Source organism: Rhipicephalus microplus, chromosome X (assembly GCF_043290135.1).
Source record: "Rhipicephalus microplus isolate Deutch F79 chromosome X, USDA_Rmic, whole genome shotgun sequence".
Taxonomy (NCBI): domain Eukaryota; kingdom Metazoa; phylum Arthropoda; class Arachnida; order Ixodida; family Ixodidae; genus Rhipicephalus; species Rhipicephalus microplus.
The window spans coordinates 62,024,475-62,044,665 of NC_134710.1; the positions used below are offsets into that span (position 1 = coordinate 62,024,475).

Here is a 20,191-nt window from a genome sequence, read left to right on the forward strand (position 1 = left end):
CTACCCTTAGTGAATTTTTCACTATGTACACAAGTCCTCCCTCGTGGTATATCTCTAGCCGAGATCGTGCCGGCGGCAGAGTGCCATATTTGCACTCTAAGTTATGACAGCATCCCGAGTGCCGAAAAAACTTCGTCTACTCCTCCATCAGACCAAAGTGTGTTAACCAAGATGATTGCCCCCGACTTGCCGAAAGAACAAGCTAACGACCTGCGTTCCCTGCTTGCATCTTTTTGGGACATCTTCGACCTTGGCGACCGCCCACTCGGCCAGACGTCCGTTGTTAAGCACCGGATTGATACAGGCGATACGAGTCCAATCCATCGGAGACCCTACCGTGTTTCCCATGCAGAGCGGCGCATCATCCAACAGGAGGTCGACAAAATGCTTTCTCGGAATATCATCGAGCCTTCATGCAGTCCCTGGGCGTCCCCTGTTGTACTTGTAAAGAAGAAGGACAACAGCTGGAGATTTTGCGTCGATTATCGCCATTTAAACAAAATAACGAAGAAGGACGTCTACCCTTTACCACGCATAGACGATGCCCTGGATTGCCTTCACGGCGCAAAATATTTTTCCTCCATTGACCTCCGCTCTGGGTACTGGCAGATTGCCGTTGATGACATGGACCGTGAGAAAACGGCGTTTATCACTCCCGACGGCCTTTACGAGTTTAAAGTGATGCCATTCGGTTTATGTAATGCGCCCGCCACATTCGAACGTATGATGGACGCTCTGTTGCACGGCTTCAAGTGGTCCATCTGCCTGTGCTACCTGGACGACGTTATCGTTTTTTCGCCTTCTTTTGCGACGCACCTTGAAAGGCTATCGAAAATCTTATCTGTCTTTCGTAAGGCGGGCCTGCAACTCAATTCGGCAAAGTGCCACTTCGGCCGTCGTGAAATTTCTGTCCTCGGACACCTCGTTGATTCCGTGGGGGTTCGCCCTGATCAAGATAAAATACGCGCAGTAAGAGATTTCCCTGTACCAACCTGTACCAAAGACGTTCGCAGTTTCGTTGGCCTCTGTTCTTACTTCCGCCGCTTTGTTAAAAACTTCGCCGACGTAGCACGCCCTCTCACTCAACTTCTCAAAAAAGACGCTGGCTTCATTTGGGGCCCTGAGCAAGCAGATGCGTTTCAAAATCTAGTGTGTCTGCTTACGTCTCCGCCTATCCTCGCCCACTTTGATATTTCATCTCCAACAGAAGTTCGTACAGACGCAAGTGGCTATGGCATCGGTGCAGTCCTCGCCCAGAAACAACAAGGACGAGACCGTGTTGTTGCTTATGCCAGCCGCCTTCTTTCGCCTGCTGAAAGAAAATATTCAATAACCGAACGGGAATGTTTGGCACTTGTTTGGGCAGTCGGTAAATTTCGTCCCTATTTGTACGGCCGGCCATTCACAGTAATCACAGATCACCACGCCTTGTGCTGGCTTTCGTCCCTTAAAGACCCTTCAGGCCGTCTTGGCCGTTGGGCGCTGCGCCTTCAAGAATTTGATTACTCAGTCCTGTATAAAACCGGCCGCCTGCATCAAGATGCGGACTGCTTGTCCCGGTATCCTGTCGACCCTCCAGACGGTGACTCCTCTAAAACCACCCTTCCTATCGACGTTTTCTCTCTATCCGCGTTTCATGACATTGGAATCGAGCAGCGACGAGATACTTTCTTGGACGGTATTATCCGAAGGCTCACATCGGTGAGGCCCGACCCTTCCCTTCGAATGTTTGAAATACATGATGGTGTATTGTACCGTTGCAATATGCGTCCTGACGGCCCCGAAAGACTACTCGTCGTTCCCATTCAATTGCGTCACACTGTTCTCGCCCAGCTTCATGATGCACCTACAGCGGGTCACCTCGGCGTGTCACGGACCTACGACAGAGTTCGCCGGCGCTTCTTCTGGCCTGGCATGTACCGCGACGTCTGCCGTTATATTGCAGCCTGCGACCCTTGTCAACGACGGAAAAAACCAAATGCCCCTCCGGCCGGACGTCTTCAGCCACTGCACATCCCACAAGACCCATTCTACCGTGTTGGCGTGGACCTGCTTGGCCCTTTTCCTACGTCAGCTGCGGGTAATCGGTGGATTGCAGTAGCAACCGATTATGCTACCCGATACGCGATCACACGGGCCCTTCCAACCAGCTGTGCAACTGACGTCACATACGAAATCACCCCTACGGACCCCGCCATCCTTCACCCTCACACTGACGTAGTGCATGTTACGCGACTCAAACCGTATTACTCCAGTGCCTCCTGATTAGCACCGGGTCGGTGCTCCAGCCGCCGGGGAAATCATGTAACGGTAGGATGAGAACGACGAAGAAGACAAAGAGGAGGACGATGTTGTCAGATCTGTGAGCCAACTGGGCGCCATCTTGTCCACCACCGAGTTTATTCCTCGTTTTATAAAGTAAAGTTATTCTCCCGTAACATCATATATATATATATATATGTGTGTGTGTGTGTGTGTGCTCGCTCCTCCGGCAGTGACACCGCCGAGTTTATGAATGGCACACAGCATCTCCCCTTCTCACGGCAGCGTGTGCAAAACAAAGAACCATAATTGTCTACTCTCTAACAAGGGCTTCTCTATGTAGAGTGCGGCGGGTCAAGTTGACAGGTTTCGCGTTGATGTCACGGTCTCCGCGTTCATTGTTTACTGTGTGTCGACTGGAGTGAAAGGCAATACCTCTCGCGGAGGCTGCAAACGCGTGGCCCCAATATTTCAGAGGTCAGTGTACCGCGTACGCACAGCAAGCGAAACATCTCGCGTAATGTGTCACGGTTTCGTATGGCGAGGTCGGCATAACACGCTGTCAGCGCGAGCGTGGTCGTCTGTGGGGAGCATTACATCGTTAACAGCTAAGCCTCATCTGCATTAATGGCCCCTCTATGCGTGATCAAGGGTTACAAGTGTGTTCGATGTCTCTCAACCCTGGAATAGCATTGATGTGTTCTCATTTGCAACTAAAACACGTGCAGAACGGTTGAACGCGTGAAATACTAAAATGTATGCTCGTGTTCGCACCAACCTTACGCGCCCTTTTGTACGGTTCGATCAATTTTATCGATTAAGTGTCCTTGTGCCTTGTCTGCCGGAAGGGTGGGTAGTTCACGCGACGCGATCGCACACTTGGGGATCGTGCAGGGCGTCACAATTACGCGAAGACTTCGACGAAACTGTGCGAAATATCTACGCATACATATCACAGGAGCTTTATCAAGTTTCTGCAATGATTCACTTTATGAAATAACTCGGATGAAGGTTATCATTTGATGTGAATACAAACTGTACACGATTGAACACTAAAACTTTGCGTGTAACCGTCAACTGCGTTTATGTACTCTTGAGATCAGGCTGAAATTACGCTCGCGCGCTGCCAGTAGACTGGTGTAAATCAGTGTTTATGTGAACGTTTTCACATATATGAACCACTAGTACGCTAGACCACATTCTGCGCGCCTTTCCCTGTGTCGTGCGATGTGGCCACCGTGTGTCTGCTATCATATGTTATCAGTGGCTCAAAGCCTTGATTTCCAAGGGTATCTGAAACTTGAGCTTAACTCTAAAGCGGGGTTGGATCAACGTATAGTTATAACATGTTTCTTTAAAATTAATGGAATTTCCGGGTTGCTCTGTCAGTTGCACAATACCACAGAGGTAGGTGGCGTCGAGGAGCAGCATTCTTCTCGAGGCTAAGGCCCGACAATGACGGCGTGATGAAAGGAAGACAAAAAAAAAAATTGTTCGACAGATGGGTACACAAACCAGCTTTCAGTCTCTTAACTAGGGGAAAAGAAAACGCTGTTTCACTTAGCGACGGCTGACATCGGCAACGACGAAGAGCGGCACGTGTGTGGTGCTGAGTAATCATGCTTTTGCTTGCTTTTTTCCTTTCTTTTTTTGTCAAACAATGCTGCGACTTTCAACGGGACTGAGAATAACTGCACTAGCGCCGCTCAATACTAGCAGCTGTGCGCCTCCTAACTACATAAGTATGCATATGCGGCTTACTTTGAATTTTCGAGACACGTCGTTGAAGAGACGCAACGTCGCTGCGCTTGTTTTCCGTATACAGTGACTGTGCATGTTGTGGGAGCCAGGGAATATCACGACGTTTTGTGTACATCTGCGTCATCACTTTGGTTTCCGCGAATGTTCGTTTTCTCGCGAATTTCTGGTTGGAAGACGCTGTGAGCCAACGGGATCGATCACCTTCGGATATTGGTGCATATTGGCACCTAATTCTCCTTAGCGCAGTCAATAATACACCAATCGTCCGATGGACACGAGCCTCCTCGGCAGAAGTTTGTTCTATACGTTATAGCTGCCCTCGGCAGTCGTCCTCACTACTGCACGCAACTTTGGTTTTGCTAGTTTTGCAGGGCGCTCCATCGCTCTCAGGGTCTGCGTCGCTCACGACATGGAAATCCCACACAAAGCTAGAGTCTGTTCAGGTAGCACGTTGTGCCCGGCGCGCGGTGTTTGACGGCATGTCCCACTTGAGCCGTCACTACGCCGTGCGTAAATCACGCACCCTGCTTCCGCGAATGATTCGTGCATGGCGCCAGATTCGGTGCACGCCGATTCGTCGCTGTCGCGGGAGTAATTTTTGTCTATTAGCGGGCTTCTTTTGCGCTGGGCCTCCGTCGGCGTGACGTTTCGAGGGCAGAGCTAGCGAAACAAGGTTGCAAGAAACCGTTGGCGGTGACTCGACTGGGAGAAATCTCTTCTCAAAATGGCGCTGAAAGCACCAGCGCGTCGCGCTCGAGCCTCTGCTGCTGCCTTGGAAGCAGGCCAAATCGAGAGGCGTCGTCGTTGGTTGCCGATAAACGCGAAAGCCCGGCATGCCTTTTGGCCTGTGCTGAGCAGAAAAAAAAAAGAAAAAAAAAAGAGGCAGAAAGTAATAATAACGCAAAAAACGGCGCTGCGCAACGAAACCGTCCTCGAACGTAAGCCGTGTGCGGCTCGCTGAGATATCAAGGGGCTGCTGCACAGTTCTTGCCTTGCGTAATTGTGCGCGCATTGCTCTACCGTGCGTGCATGTATAGTGCTTTTGATGCGGACATAGGTATTCTTGCGGACTGCCAGAAACACTGATCTTGACGTCTAACATGAACGCGCGCTTTTGCGGGACCGGTTTATTATAGTTTAGGAAGTCAAGAGTAACTTTCCTGTGTTAAACCTGCTCTAAATAAATCTTATTGTGAAGTTGTGCCTCGGCAACTTTGCTCAATAACGTTTCAACAAATATGTTTTCTCGGATACAGCGTTGGAGGGGATGAGAATAAAAATATCTGCTTGACTAGGTCATCGTCCCATGCATGTACGTACAGCCGCGGCCACATCTGTGTAGAGCACGCGAGCAGCCGGTTTTCGCTCTGCAAGGCAACACCTCGCGGCAGTTTCGGGCTCTGACGGGGGGGTCAGGAGGATGCGCGGCCTATAGTAGTCAGGCTGGCTATGTCACAGACTGAAACTGCCTCAAGGTATCGCCCCACAGAGCAAAAACTCGCTGCTCGCGTGCTCTACACAAACGTGACCGCGGCTGTACACCAGACATAGGCGCCGGTTGCCTCACATCACATTAATATCCAATCACTCATCACTCTATCAGACACAAACTTGGAGTATACATTCACCACTACTTCCCACCAGTCATTTAAAGATAGTATCGGTACAGCTTCATCGCTTGGTCATATGTGAGCTTCTTTGTGAGATGTGAAGTGTTTATACACCTGTGAATGAGGCGAACGGGATCACTTGGTATGGACGTAGAAAACGCAGTGCCTACCGAAGTAATAACATATTTTTTTTAAATACGTTACAGCTGCCACATGAGTCTTGTTCACAATGTAATATAAGCTTATTTATGGTTGTCTAATCCCATATTTGAGTCAACGCGCATGCACTGGCTAAAGATTACAACTATTGTTTAGGGCGTGCGCGTGTGGCTTGGTTAAACAAATATTCTAGGTGAAGCCTTGGTAAGAGTTTCTTTTTCGTGGTGATGACGGAAGATTACTCCCAGTTGATCACATGGCCCGTGGATACATGTTCGGCGAGGGCATTTGACGTCAACTTTTTTTTTGTTCTCACGTCATTACAGGGCTTACCTTCTCTTGAAATTAGTGGTCTTACCAACATGAACATACACGCAATCTTCGACCGCCTGCATGGTATGCCATGGGAAAAAACGTTGAAAATTCTGTTCAGCCAAATATAGGCTCTGAATTAAAACTATCGCCGCGTACTCTGGCAAACATCGGTATTGATATGCCGACTTTGCCTGCTCTGCGATATGTATACAATCAATGTTTCTCCCTGCCAGGAGTAACTTGTAGAAGGCCGCCGCGCTAACAAGTCGACCTTGTGATATCAAACCAGCATTTCCGTCGACCGCCTCTACAGCACCAGGACCAGCTCGCTCAGAAACCAGCAATTAAACCAGTGCGTTTACGTATGGCATCGCACTGTTCTGGGCGTTATCTCTTGAGAACATAAACTAAACGGTTCGGTAGTAGTGGTTTCGAGCATGTGTATGACTCTACCGAGCCGTCAAGCAGTATGATACTTAATTTGTGCCGCGGCACGACGCAGTTTATGAGCGCTCTTGCATTTTCCATCATTTAGGGTCTCAGCAGATTTCAGCGTTCTCAACAACTGCACACTGCACGCTTCCATTTCCTTTTCTTATTGGCGTGTCTGTAATAAGATAACCAAAAAGCGGAATAACAATCCATGCATGTCAAACAGGCAGCTGTGCATGACGATGAATACCGTTGCGCATATACACACTGTAAGGTTCACCACTGTGTATATATACATCAGGCTTCGCACCCATCGTTTGGTACTATATAAAGAGGTATGCAGCGTCGCTTATGTTTTGGACGTCAAGGCTGACAGAGGGAGAGAAGATTCACACAGAAGACTGCGTAGGGATGAGCATATTTGGGACGAAAATTAGAGGTTACGGAGCTCTGTGACTCGGCTGTGGACGCGGTGGCACTTGAGCGCAGTCCGTTTCTGGCTTCCCCCTGTTATTTTCGTCTTCGAGTTTAGTACTTGCTACACGCTCTTTCTGTTGTCTATTGTGTTTGCATCAAGTGCTAGGTGCTGACGAGCCTACCGTCTTTCCTCTTTTTGAATGGTGGTCATGTAATGCATGTTATGAGCAAAAAAAAAAAAAAAAACTCCGCGTGAGGTATCACTTTTACATCTCCCGTTTGTCATTTTCGTCAATGGTTTGTCACCGCCTAGCCAGACATATTTAGTGTTTTTTCCTCACTTATTGAAAATTTGCGCAACTGCAGTTTTTTTGTGCATTGTGCTTTAAGCATATAAAGCAATGAACAGCAGGACCGTAAGCTTGACAACTTTGATGTTAAAGTTGTGTTTACAAAAGCTTCCTGGAGTTTTGGTTTGAAATGGCAGAACACGGTATTATCAGGCACCCATTAGTAATAAAAAACAGAAAAAGAAAGAAAAGTTGTTTGTACGTGTATTAAGTCCATGAAAGCCGCCGTGCTGACCCGAAAATCAAGGAGGCGGCCGCCGAATTTCGATTACATATATATTTTTAGGTATACACGCCAAACATTAGATAGTCGTCATTTTCGGAACCCTATACACTGCGGCGTCTGTAATAGTGATATAGTGGTTTTAGGACGTGATAGCTGCAAAAGTATTACCCGGGTACAATGAATAATGTCGAACGAGGTATACTATGAAAGACGTTTCTTAATGTTGTGCGCGTTAGGTTTGCTGAACAAAACAGCGCACAGGGGAAATGTGGAGCGCGAAATATTACTTCGGCGCGCTTGCTCGCCCACCGCGTAAATTTGTATTTATTTCATATTTATCGTGCTTTGTGCGCCGGTCTACTTCGCCCCAACCGTGTCGTCAGGGGCCACGAATAAACTGATATTGGCGCCGCACGTTCTGGAAAAACGTGTTTCTCAGAACAATGCGATGCGCCAAGGCGACCGCTTTCGAGCAACTCCCGGGATTGTGCCCCTTATACTGATTCCGAGCACGCCGTTGGTGTGGTTGCCGAGATTGCGTGAGCGGGTAAGGTAAACCGATCCAGCTTTTCAAATCGATCCTCTTGTGTGGCAAAAAAAGAAAAGATTAAGGCACTGTGAAAAGGCAAGACGAAGCACGTGTGCATGTACTGGCGTAGTTGCGTACGCACAGATACGCGGGCACGCGTCCAAGTCTGACCGTTAAGAATGCGTGCCAGTTGTATGCGCTCAGTTGGCCTACCCTAGCAGCCTTTTGACCTGTATCCCACTGTGTGTGTAAGAGTCGTTTAGTATATGTCGCTCGGCCTATTCTGCGCTGACTCGGAAGAGATAGTGTGAGAGGTGCGCAGCGTTATACGCTCTATAGCCACTATGCAGACTTTCCAGTAGGACTTGAAGAATATACGTAATCGGCTTCAATTAATTCGTGATGTTGAGTTTAGTTGTTACTAACGAGCCGATACACACTACTATAACGTTCGCCAAGTCAAGAGCTCTCCCAATACGTGAAACTACGGTGTATGAAAGTTGGGGCATCGCTACCCTGAAAATCAAGCTTATAAAATAAAAAAATAGCATGACTGCTTCATTTTTTACATGAAAGTTATGTAGCTGGTGCTTTATGCCGTCTCAGATAAACACTGTATAATCATGACGATCACCGTGCTAAATATTCAACAACAAGTAGACAGACAACACCGTGGCCCAGTAGTTGGAGCTCAGTATATAGCAGCAGTATCTTGCGTCAAAACCGGCCTGGTATGACACAACACGGGTGATTATTTAGACTTGAGCTACATCGGAGAGATACACTGCCCGTGTAATCTCGCGAGAAACCACGCGGAAAAAGCTTGTCGTGACTCGTACGCATTTGGCGGCCGCGAGCTGTCTGGAGCACAGTTCGCTGGGGCAATTTATTATTTCGAGATGGGCCTTCCTTCCGCGGATCAAGGGGGCCGCTAATCCGAGCTTTCCGATTAACTGCGGCGTCCATTTGCCGCCGCCGGGAGCAGCGTCCTAAAGAGTCGATCGCCCCCCCCCCCCCTTCCCCCAAAACCGAGCCGCGTCGGCCCCATTAGGCGCGACGGCGGCCTTGATGGTCCTCTCGCTGGGTGCGCGAGGCGGACGGACGGACAAAGCGGTGCCGAGGACGCTCGTCATTAGTCTGGATGCAATTAAACGACGCCACTCGGCCTGTCCTACGGCATTGCCGTTCTTGATTCTCGCGCCACGAGCTGCCGTAATGCCACGTGCCTTGTTGCTGCATATGTCTGACCGGCCCGCAGTGGCACTGCGCGACAGCTGTGCCTGGCTGTACCATGCTTGGCGGTTGCGTTTTCCGCGAATGCAGGCGACACCGACTGATCATGGCACAGACACGCTACGTGGGTACAGGTGCGCTCTATCAGTGTGGCTGAACGAAATTTTCAGCCACCCACGAGGTTTAATAAACGATGTATAACCGACATATGAAATTTGTTCACAGCGTTACCTGCTTTTGTTCAAAATTCGTTGTGCTCTAGTGATTCGGGCTTCCACGTGGCCTATATGAATATAATTGTATCCAATGCAGCCTGTAAGACACCATTATATTTCGCGCCGCTAGAAGGCTGTGTCGTTGTTCTTGAATACATATTTGACAGGTTCACATTGACGCTGGTTTTGTAAAGCTCCCAAAATTAAGCTTCAGCAGTTCTGGCATAAGATGGAAGGAAAATAAACTGAATTCCTGAAATGTACGTGGAGGTCCGTGCTTGGGACGCCCGCACATGCTCCAGTGGAATGGCATCGCCGTAGCCACCCGCGCTGCAGCTTTGACACCGGATCTTCGTTCGGTGTGGGCGGAAAAAAAAAAATCACGTTAGAGATTTCTGAGTGTCTGCAGTCAAAGTTGCGGTGAGCGGACGGCTTCGTCTCTAAAGAAGGTGGGCGTATGGAGGGGGGCAAACGACTGTTCGCATTCTCTCACTGCGAGGGGCACCTTATCGCGGCACCGCCTAGTGTTTCCCGGCAGCTATGCCCCCCCCCCCCCCCGGGTCTTACTTTAGCCTTACTCATCGCTAGCCGAGGGCCCCCCTCCCCTTCTTGCATCCCCTTGCACTGTTGGCTTTTGCTTGCAAGAAGACACGCAGACGGCATCGCGCGAAAATAAAAGGCAAAAAGACACAACGAGGAGCAGAATTCCGCGGCGGCCAGAAATGGAGTTCATGCCCGTCTGCTCTTTCATTTCTCTGTAGCCACCCACTTGGAAGAACAGCGCGATTCCCAGCACGAGGTGACTCCATTTCTCTGCGGCCGTGCTGGCGCTCTCGAACATTTCGTGCCACGCGAATCTTGTTTCGTGCCATGGGTGTCCGTCGTTCCGACGCGTTTTCTTGTCGCTTAATGTGCTCGGCCGCAAGATGACGGCGCTCGTCTGCGGGAGTGCACGCCTGCCGTAAGATGAGCCCCACGTGTGCCGTATGCATTCCCCGCCACTGACCCCTCCCCATCTCGGTCCGGCCGCCGCGACCCCGTGAAGCTCGCTGTGGGGGTCAGCACATTGCGCTGCGAGTGCGAGCACTTTTCTCATGCTCGCCCGCCACTTCCGATGTCGTCTGTTGTCTTTCCTTGTTCGCCCGGGAACTGCTGCTCGGAGATACGGCTCGTGTTTCGCGCGGGGTAATTCCACAAGCTGACATAACTCACTACAGTGCCATTATGACCTGACGTACCGGCCCATAAACTCGCAAAGTAGAGCTGCATCTTCCTAGTGTGCATCAGAAACGTTCGTGTTTCAAGAGGATGTTCCCCCATGCTTTGCTCGGCATCATTTTCTGTGGCCTTCGTATGATTCTTACGGGCAAAAAAAAAAGAAAAACAATAACCGAGCCCTTTGTACCTCTTTGTGCTTCGCAGACGTTGCATGATGACGGTGTCGACTTCGGTACCCAGATGCCTTGGGGCTCGTTGGCCAGTGTCTGGGTTTGCAGGATTGTACCTCGTCTGCCGTCATGAGTGCGAGTGGCACTGACTAACGTCCTCAGGGTTAGGTTTATTACCAGCGTACAGAAATACCCAAGAGTCGGACGGTGTGATATGAAGCTGAGCTTGTGGTAGGCCCTGCTGGGAGTTGTGCTGGTATATGAGCTTAGCATTTCAATGCAAACCTACTGGGACAAAATGGAAGCGTCGGCACCGCGGGGCGCCAATTTCAACATCGCAGCATATCCCCAGAGTGAATGATGATGAGTGGAGTGAAGCGTCCGTCAATCCATCCGCGGTTCCGTGCGTCCGTCCGTGCGTCCATCCGTCCCTGCGTCTGTCCATCCATCCGCGCGTCCTTCCATTCGTTCGTCTGCTTGTCTGTCTGTCCATCCGTGCATCTGTCCGTCCGTGCATCTAGTAAACACTCCAAGTACCGCAATCTCGCATTTTTCATCTTGATCGTAGTCGCGTAATCGTGTCTCTCCTTCCCCTGTGGCACATACCCGTCTATCTCTTGTGGTACATACCCACTCTCTCGGGTATGTGCCACCGGCGGTTATGCACGACGACAACGGGGGACGCACAAGCCACGCCATAAGGAGCTTCGCCTCTAAAATGATTTTTTTTGTTAACCTGGTGTACAACCACTCACTTTTATTGTATGTCATACGCAAAATTTTCCAGTCCGAAGTAACAGAGACTGCGTTCTCTGCGCGCTGGACTCAGTTTGGAGTACCACCATTAAAGTTAGATTATGAATTTCACTTTAAATGCGCACTTGCCCAATACAGTGGAGGAGCACAATCATTTCAGTGGCTTTCAAGAATTACTGCCGAGAATGTCTCGTCTCGTAGTTATCCTAAACGTGTGACAACGGGGAATCTGTAAACGGGTCTGTGTTCTCTGGTTACAGAGCTGAGGTGCAGATAGGGGAGGAGACATAATTAATAAGTGTTTTTTTTTACCTGTCAAAAGCACTATATGATTATGAAGCACGCTGCTATGGAGGGCTCCGGAAATTTCGACCGTATGTTGTTCTTATACGTGTTGCAGTTTATCCGCCCTGCGATTTCGCCTCCACCAAAATGCGACCGCCGCGGGTGGGATCGAACTCGGGACCACCGTGTCAGCAGCTGAGCACCATAACCATTGTTCAAGGGGAAAGAAAAGAAACGCTGGAACGATTGTTTGAATAGAGCGAGTTCTGCCGTGGTTGATGTTATTGGATTAGAATATATTTTTCTTGCGCATGCTCGGGGACATTTTCACAAGCGTGCAGGATACGTTTGAGTACTGCTGGGTATATCGAATCCCGGGCGTGGCGGCCGCATTTTCGATGGAGACGAAAATGGTCGGGAACCGGTGTTGTTGCAGGTTTAGGGTTGTGTCATATAGATAAAAAAAGATAGCGAGTAGGCTAGACCAAGATGTACAGGGTCGAAAGTAGTTCTAGGGCCACTATCCCATGTATTTCTATGGAAGCATGGCCTGAGGATTTTCGACCAGGACTGTACTACGAAGAACCCCAGGTGGTCAAAGTCAATCTGCAGTATACCCCTGCTTCGGTGTCCCCCACGATCGCATCGTGGTTTTGGCTCGCACTACTCTGGAACGTAACTTTTTAATTTCGCGTGATGTTCGAAGTTTGATCCTCCCGGTGCTAGCAGTCGGTGCGTAAGTCTCCCGACCACGACGGTGTGCCGAATATGCGCATTATCTCCTGGAAAACCTTGCCTTCTTGTTGACGAAATGTCGGTGCTCGTTGACGGAGGATTTCAGCGTTGCTGCAGTGCCATAGCGCCTAAATCTCAAACGAGAAGTTTGGGTTTGAAAAAAACCAATTGACGTTTTTATCAGATAGAGTGAAGTAGCCCGACCTGGCGCTCGCTAGTGTGATATCTCATTTTAAGTGTGGTCTCTTTATGTAGTTTGACGAGTAGGGGTGAGCTAACAGTATTTACACTTGTCCCGTCCATGTGTTCACCGAAACCGGTTCACTGGATTTTTCTGCGTACCCCCCCCCCCCCCCCCCTGGTAGTGTCGCTTTGCTCAGCTCGAATTCGTGGGCTTGATTCCTGGGCCACGGCGACTGCATTTTGATGGGGGCAAAATGTGAAGAAAGAACCCCCCCCCCCCTCCAGTATGGCTTCTCACGTAATCATGTCGTTGTTTCGATACCTAAAGGCGTAGAACCAGTACTATGGGTGTTTCTGCTTATTCAAAGTGGTGCTTTGTCCTTAAAATTTTTTTTTTGTTTGCGTTGAATTCAATCGCATGTGGATAACCTCCTCACACTGTCTGAAACTGTGTTCGCTTTCTCCACCCGAGCATGATTACTCTGGTCTTGTAAGTAACTGTTGCGTCTCGTTCTGACATTTCTACGTGAGATCTCTGTCTTTATTTATTTATTTATTTATTTATTTATTACAAGTACCTACATCGCCCATTGGGCATTGTTGTAGGGGGTTACAGTAGAAAATAGAATACAAAACAGCAAAATTAAAAGCAAATAAATCGTGCATTACAGTATACAGGAGAAATCAACACTTGTAGTACAGTATTAGAACAAAAGTACAAAACACAGGATTATACAACGAAAGCAGTAATTATACATATAAAAAATCAACAACCAAGAGAAGTACAAAGCCAACGTTAAATATATGGGTTATTTCAGCAGCTCAAAATGCTGTTTCAATGGCTGTTAGGAAATTAGAATAGGAGAATATTGGTATTTTAGCGCATTCCAGTCACTAATAGAATTTGGAAAGAAAGAGTATTTAAGGACATTCAATCGACAGGTATATTCTCTAATTTTATATAAGTGATCCTTCCGTTCGGACATATAACTAGGCGTCTTTAAATACCGCTCTTTATTTAGCCCAGTCTTACCGTGATATATATTATAGAGAAATTTAAGTCTTTGAACTTTCCGTCGTCCACAAAGGGGTTCCCATCCCAAGGCCTGAAGAATTCCAGAAGACCTTATTCTAAAATCGTAGTTTCCTGTAACATACCTAGCAGCCCTTTTTTGCACCCTCTCCAACTTTTCTTTCAGTACATTCGTGAAAGGATCCCAAGAAACACAAGCATACTCTAAAATTGGGCGCACATTTGTAATATACAGGGTTTCCTTGAGTGTTTGCGGCGCGTCGCTGAAATTTCTTTGGAAAAAATGAATTAAGCGCGAAGCCTTGGCTGTGATTAGGTCTACGTGACTGGTCCAATCTAGTGTGGCCGTGAATGTTACGCCGAGATACTTAACTTGATCTACGTTTTGTACTGCGCAGGAATTTAAGTAATAAGACCTGGATACTACCTTTTTTTGTTATTAAATTGCACATGAAAACATTTAGTTAGGTTCAAACTCATTTGCCACTGAGCACACCAAGACACAATCTTATCGAGGTCAGGCTGAAGTACTGTGGTGTCATCAAAACACTTGACTGGGCAATACAAAACACAATCATCAGCATAAAGCCTCACTGTTGATTTCAAACCCAGTGGAAAATCATTGATAAAAATCAAAAACAGAAGCGGCCCCAGGACCGACCCCTGTGGCACCCTGGACAGTACATCAGCTGTTGATGAAGACGCACCATTTATCACAACACATTGCTTGCGGCCGCTGAGATAATCCTTAATCCAATCTATGAGGGTTTTAGGAATACCAAGAAACGACAACTTATGAAGCAAAAGACTGTGGGGGACGACATCAAAAGCTTTTTTGAAGTCCAAAATTACAGCCTCCAATTGAATGCCCTGGTCGAATGATGAAGCGATGTCATGTACGAATTCGGTTAGCTGTGTAACACACGAAAGGCCTGCGCGAAAGCCATGTTGAGACGGAGTGAAAAAATTATCTTGAAGGTGTTTTATAAGGCAAGAATAAATTATGTGTTCCAGTGTCTTGCAACAAACGGGGGTTAGCGATACCGGTCTATAGTTAGATACATTATCACGGACGCCGGATTTGTGCAAAGAAGTGATATTGGCTAACTTCCACTCTCGTGGCAATTTTCCACACCTTATCGATACTTCATACAAAGCAGCTAGAAATGGAGCATTATGATCAGCACATCGTTTTAGTATGTGGTTTGAAATACCGTCGGGACCATGCGCAGACTGGGGATTCAGCCTATTCAAATGTTTTCTTATACCTGATTCAGTTATTATGATAACTGAATCAGGTATAAGAAAACATTTTAACATTTGTGATTCAGTTATTGCACTGAAGCAGTACGCATATTGCGCGTACGAACCGGTAACGTTCCACATGCCAGAACCACAATGCCCACGCTGGCTGTGGGGGGCCAGGACCACTGGCCTAAAGCGTTCGAAAACGAAAAAAAAAAAACTGTTGGCAAGAAGCGGCATATACATTTATGCGGTTCCACGACACCGCTGCAACGCGCGTAGCATTCACCGCCACTTCCGGGAAAGCAAAGCCTGTTTCAGGAGTAAGCGCAAGCGCGAACTTCGTCTGTTGAACCCGTTTGCTATTCCGGAGCTGGGTTGACTGGCACGGTGCCACGAGATGCAGCGCCCGCCGTGCACCTGTCGCCTCCTAGGCAGTCTTGAACCGCGCGTTGGGCACGCGAAACAGCACAGCCTTTGCCTCCGACAAAAGAAAAGTGTGTGCCGGCCGTTTGATGAGCGCGACGCGGAAACGCCAAGCGATTATTAGGTGCCGAACGAGTTGTTCTTCTTTCTTTCCACATTGCGAGTCACACATTCCACATTCCTCTCCTTTGTAGGAGCGATGCACAGGCTAAGCAAAAGGCGGATTATGGCGGGAAGGGATACTCGTTTCAAGGCCGCCCTTTTTTGAGCGTCTCGGTGCCATGACGGCCCACTGTTTACTTAGGAAAGGGAAACCGCGAGACCTCATTTCTAAGCTCTAGGAAGAAGCAAAGAAAGAGAGAGGGGGAAGGGGGTATTGGGATGGGGTCAACCCGGTGGTGAAAGCGTGCAGGAGGTTGTGGTTGGGGAGATTGTTTGTTCAGAGCTGAGTGACAAAAAGCCGGGGCAAGGGATAGCTTATCTTAGAGCTTTACGGCCTTCCAAACTTCAGTTGACAAAAAGCAGCCCCTTTCGCCATCTCTTTTCTGCAGGCAGTGTGTGTGTGGCTATGCCTCCTCCGGATCACAACGCAGTACGATGCCGACCAGATTGACAGAGGCTTCAACGCTGACCAGCCGAGGCGAGTAGACTGACCGAGCGACTCCCTGCTTCGCTCTGCGCAGGATATCCCGGGTGAGACACCACGTGTATTCGGTTCGTATGCATGCCTTCCCTATTTACACCGGTGTCACACGGGCACCTTTAATCGTGATTAGGGTGATCCGGATCCGTTTTCTTGATCGCGATGAACTTTATGACCGCTACTACATGGCCCAAGCTAATCCGGTTCGAGCTTCGGTCAGATGAAATGCACGAGGTGGCATTTGCGTGCCGTAGAACATGTCAATTGACAAAACTCAGCGTGCGATATTTCAATAGAGCCATTTATCCGGAATATGTTATTCGCGAAAGAACCGCTCGAACGTCAAAAACTTTGTGTGCTACTACAAAAGTAATTTCATAAATCCATCACTCGGTAGAGTTTTCTTTGCACTTAACTGTGCAAGAATCTTAGTCTTCACTTTTATTCATGATGCCGCCTGCGCGTAGCCATCCAGTCGCAGTGAAACGGCAATCTTCGTATACACGCCAGAGTTTGACTTCTTGTGCTTCGAGTCTTCCAGTCGCTCATGCCAGCGGTCAATTACTGTGAATTACTTCTTTCGACCACGAAGGGCGCGTACGTTGCGACAAAGTCGACATGCTGGCGACACTCAAAATAGGTTTGCTTCGAGGTGCTCCAACTGCTCTGACGGTGCAAGAGTTGAAATAAGTGCGGAAGACAACAGTCCTTTGCTCATCGTCTGCTTCTCCCATAACTACATGCGCTCGATACGAATCTTAAAGTATGCGACATTTAGGATAGTGCTCAGGTTGAAACAGTTTATATTCTGCTTTTTTTTATAAACATCTAACTGTTTTAATGGGCTTTCGTTGAAGTATGCTCGATTTTCTTGTTTGCTTTCAACCAGCTCGGCCAGGGGGTGCATATGACAGCGAAATCGCAATCTCTCAGCCAGATCGCAATGCGCGGGTCGCGATAGTCTTGATCCCGATCGCGCCTGATCATGATTAAAAGTGGCCGTGTAGCAGCACCTAATTCAGATCGTGGTTAATCTGTATCGACACTTATCGCGATTGTAAATACCCGTGTGACACGGGTATTGCTTATTTCGGAACCCGATTTATTGATTTCGGAATGTCACTTCCTGGACGACAGTCTGACCACGTGGCTTACGGTGCGTCCAGGTGGTGACTGAACCATAGGCTCGTACATGTACGTCTGTCATCAGAAGCTTTCGGGGGCATTTGTGTTCGTTTTAAACTTAGCATGAAAAGTCGGGAATTCGCCTACGTGAGATGTGCAGTGCCGAACATGGATTTTACTGCTTTGATTTCACGTCGTGTTGGATTTTATGACAGTGAGCATATAAACAATAGCTTTTATCATTGTATCTTGTGTGTCACCAACGTGTCAGTCTTCTTTTGCATAATGTTAGCCGAGAATGCGGGCGGCATTCTGAAGTTTCTGCGTGACGCTTTTTTGTGAGCTTTTGTGCGCCTTGCCGATGGTGTCTCATAATTTTGGGTGCCCTGTTTCCAAAATTTTCTAACGCGAGAACCGCAGAATGCTGTGCAGATTGACCAAGGAAATAGAAAATGCACCTGTTCTGCCCCTGCGTCCCAGGTTTTGTTAGCTGTTTACCGTCATAACTACGGGCATCCTGCACGCAACTAATGCAACTCGTTTCTCGATGCCGGTTTATTTGATCGACGTCCCCGAGACTATGCTATTGAGCTTTCAATAATTGATGCCGTTGTTGGAATTTGGTTAGCGTCAGGTGGATATCGTAAGCACAGCGATGCCACGCATGAAATGTGGGCTTTGTTAATGGTTCTAATGAGATGTGGTTGTAACCTGCTAGAAGCAGCGCAGTGTCCACAAATGAAGATCTTGCGGTTGCCAAGAGACGAGCGAAACCGTGGAGTATCGCAGGTCGACATGTCGATGAGCAATCGAATGCTTACGTCAGCACTGTCGTCGCAATGCAGTGTAGTGCGCAGACGGCCGTTAATTTACGCCTCGTGCGGGCGTGCTTTCGTTCATTTAGGCCCAGATGTTGTACATTTCACGCTGCTCGTTTGCGTCAATTGTCAGCGCTAGTGCTGTTCAGCAATTGGGAATTAGCAAACGTGCAGCGGCGCACGCGGGAACGACTATATCTCGAACTATAGGAGGACTTACTTGTTTTCCATTCAACGCTTGCCCCTGCCTTTCCTTGTCTCACGGGACTCAGCGAAATGTATTACGCGCAGTGAACATTGAACAACATGACGATAGTTATAGCGCGAGAACAGAACGACACAAGTCTCGTTGTCGTCGTTCTGCTCTCGCGCTATAACTATCGTAATGTCATACCAACTAGCCCAAGCTGCCACACTTCTTAATTCAATCAATCAATCAATCAGTGTTTATTAAATGAACTGGATACAAAAGTGGTTACAAAATATTTGGACCTGTGTGGCTAGTTACAGGTCCAATCTAATACATGAATATTTTTATGTCTGGAGCAAAGGAGCACATGATATGATTATGAATCTTTATACAAGTTTACTGATTGAATAGCTTCAAATGTACATTATATATAATGAAACTCACATGACAATAAATACGAAATTACTGCTAAGTCCTAAGTACAAAATTAATAAAAAAGAACTAATGGCACACATTGTGTAAAATGTACAAAAGGTGGGGCACCCGAAAAGAATGCACAGAATTTTGGCATAAGGCTGCGGTGAAGAATAAATAACAGTCGTACTTGAATCAGAACCAAGAAGAAAAAAAAAACAAGAAAGGGAGAGATATGTACCAGCTGAGAAATAACAGATTATGGATGTGATCTTCACTGTGGTCAAGAACACAACTGATTGACAAAGTGTATTTTGCAAGACAAATTAAATTTGCGGGCAAATTTAGCTTTACTTGGAATTGTTCCGGATTACGGCGCCGGTGAACTGAATTAACCGTTCGCCATATATATTTCTACAATTGAGAAGGTTAAAGTTGCCTTTGCCTGCATGCCTTGTGTTGCGGGTAGGTGCAGAAATCGTACTCACAGTAGTGGAAAGTTGGTGTTTATGATTCAATTTATTAATACCGCGGTTTTATAATTTCGCTGAGACGTGAAAGGCAGTAATTCAACAACAGCTGGTGTCGTGCTCGTTCCCCTTCATTGGAACGTGAAGGGGGGAATGCACAAAGTTTTATGTGGAAAATATTTTTTTTAAGGCCGTGCCAAAAAATTTTATTCGGGGGTCGTTTACGTGTAAACGACCAACTTTGGCTAGTGGTGGTCGATGTGAAGGAGTGTACATACTTTGGTTTCACCCCAAAAGTTAGAGCACGAAAAGATTTCGGGAGGTGTCTTGACCCCCTAAACTCCCTCTAGTTGCGGCCCTGATCCTCTCAAATTTCTGCAGAACGGCCAGTTCCATTTCTGTTGGCGGTTTCCTCTCTGCCCCCTCCGCACTATATACGCGCCTGTTGACGTCACACATTGAAACGCCATACCGCACACGCTACTCTTTGCATTTCTTTATTCTTTAGCCCACATGCGTATCCGCACTTCCTATTCTGCGCTTCGCGGTGGAGTGAACTGAGGCTTTTTTCTATCCTCTTGTGATGATTTCTTGTACACTCCCGTTTACTAAGGCCCGGTTACTAAACATTGTTCGTTTGCCGATCGATTGCTGGTAGCTTTTTGGCTCGCCAGTTATGGCCCAGCCAGCGGGCACTTCTGATAAGAGTCCGGACAGATACGAACCAGGAAGTTTCCAGCAGTTCCGCAAGAGATAAAAAATGCCGCCGGCATAGCGTTCTGAGTCAAGAGGATGCGATAAGTCAACCACCAGTAATTATGTACTCTAAGGTCCCTAGAATCTCTGGACTTCAGTATACTCAGATAAAATGCTCTGTTAAGCAGCCGTGGATATTGTGGGGATACAATGAAACAAACGTTGTCAAGGACAAGCAACATGCATGCTTACAAACCCCGATAGTTATACCGATA

General features: G+C 47.8%; 1 protein-coding gene across 6 annotated transcripts in view; it reads left to right on the forward strand.

Annotated features, from left to right (window-relative positions):
• Positions 1 to 20,191, forward strand: part of LOC119176101 (uncharacterized) — a 59,953-nt gene that overhangs the window by 14,586 nt on the left and 25,176 nt on the right. For 5 of the 6 annotated variants that reach the window (XM_037427237.2, XM_075876946.1, XM_037427235.2 and 2 more), the window contains exon 2: positions 16,112 to 16,253. The gene's annotated coding sequence lies outside the window, so the exon portion shown is untranslated. Of the gene's footprint in view, positions 1 to 16,111; positions 16,275 to 20,191 lie in introns of all 6 variants that reach the window. The other variant, XM_037427239.2, reaches the window with a different exon arrangement.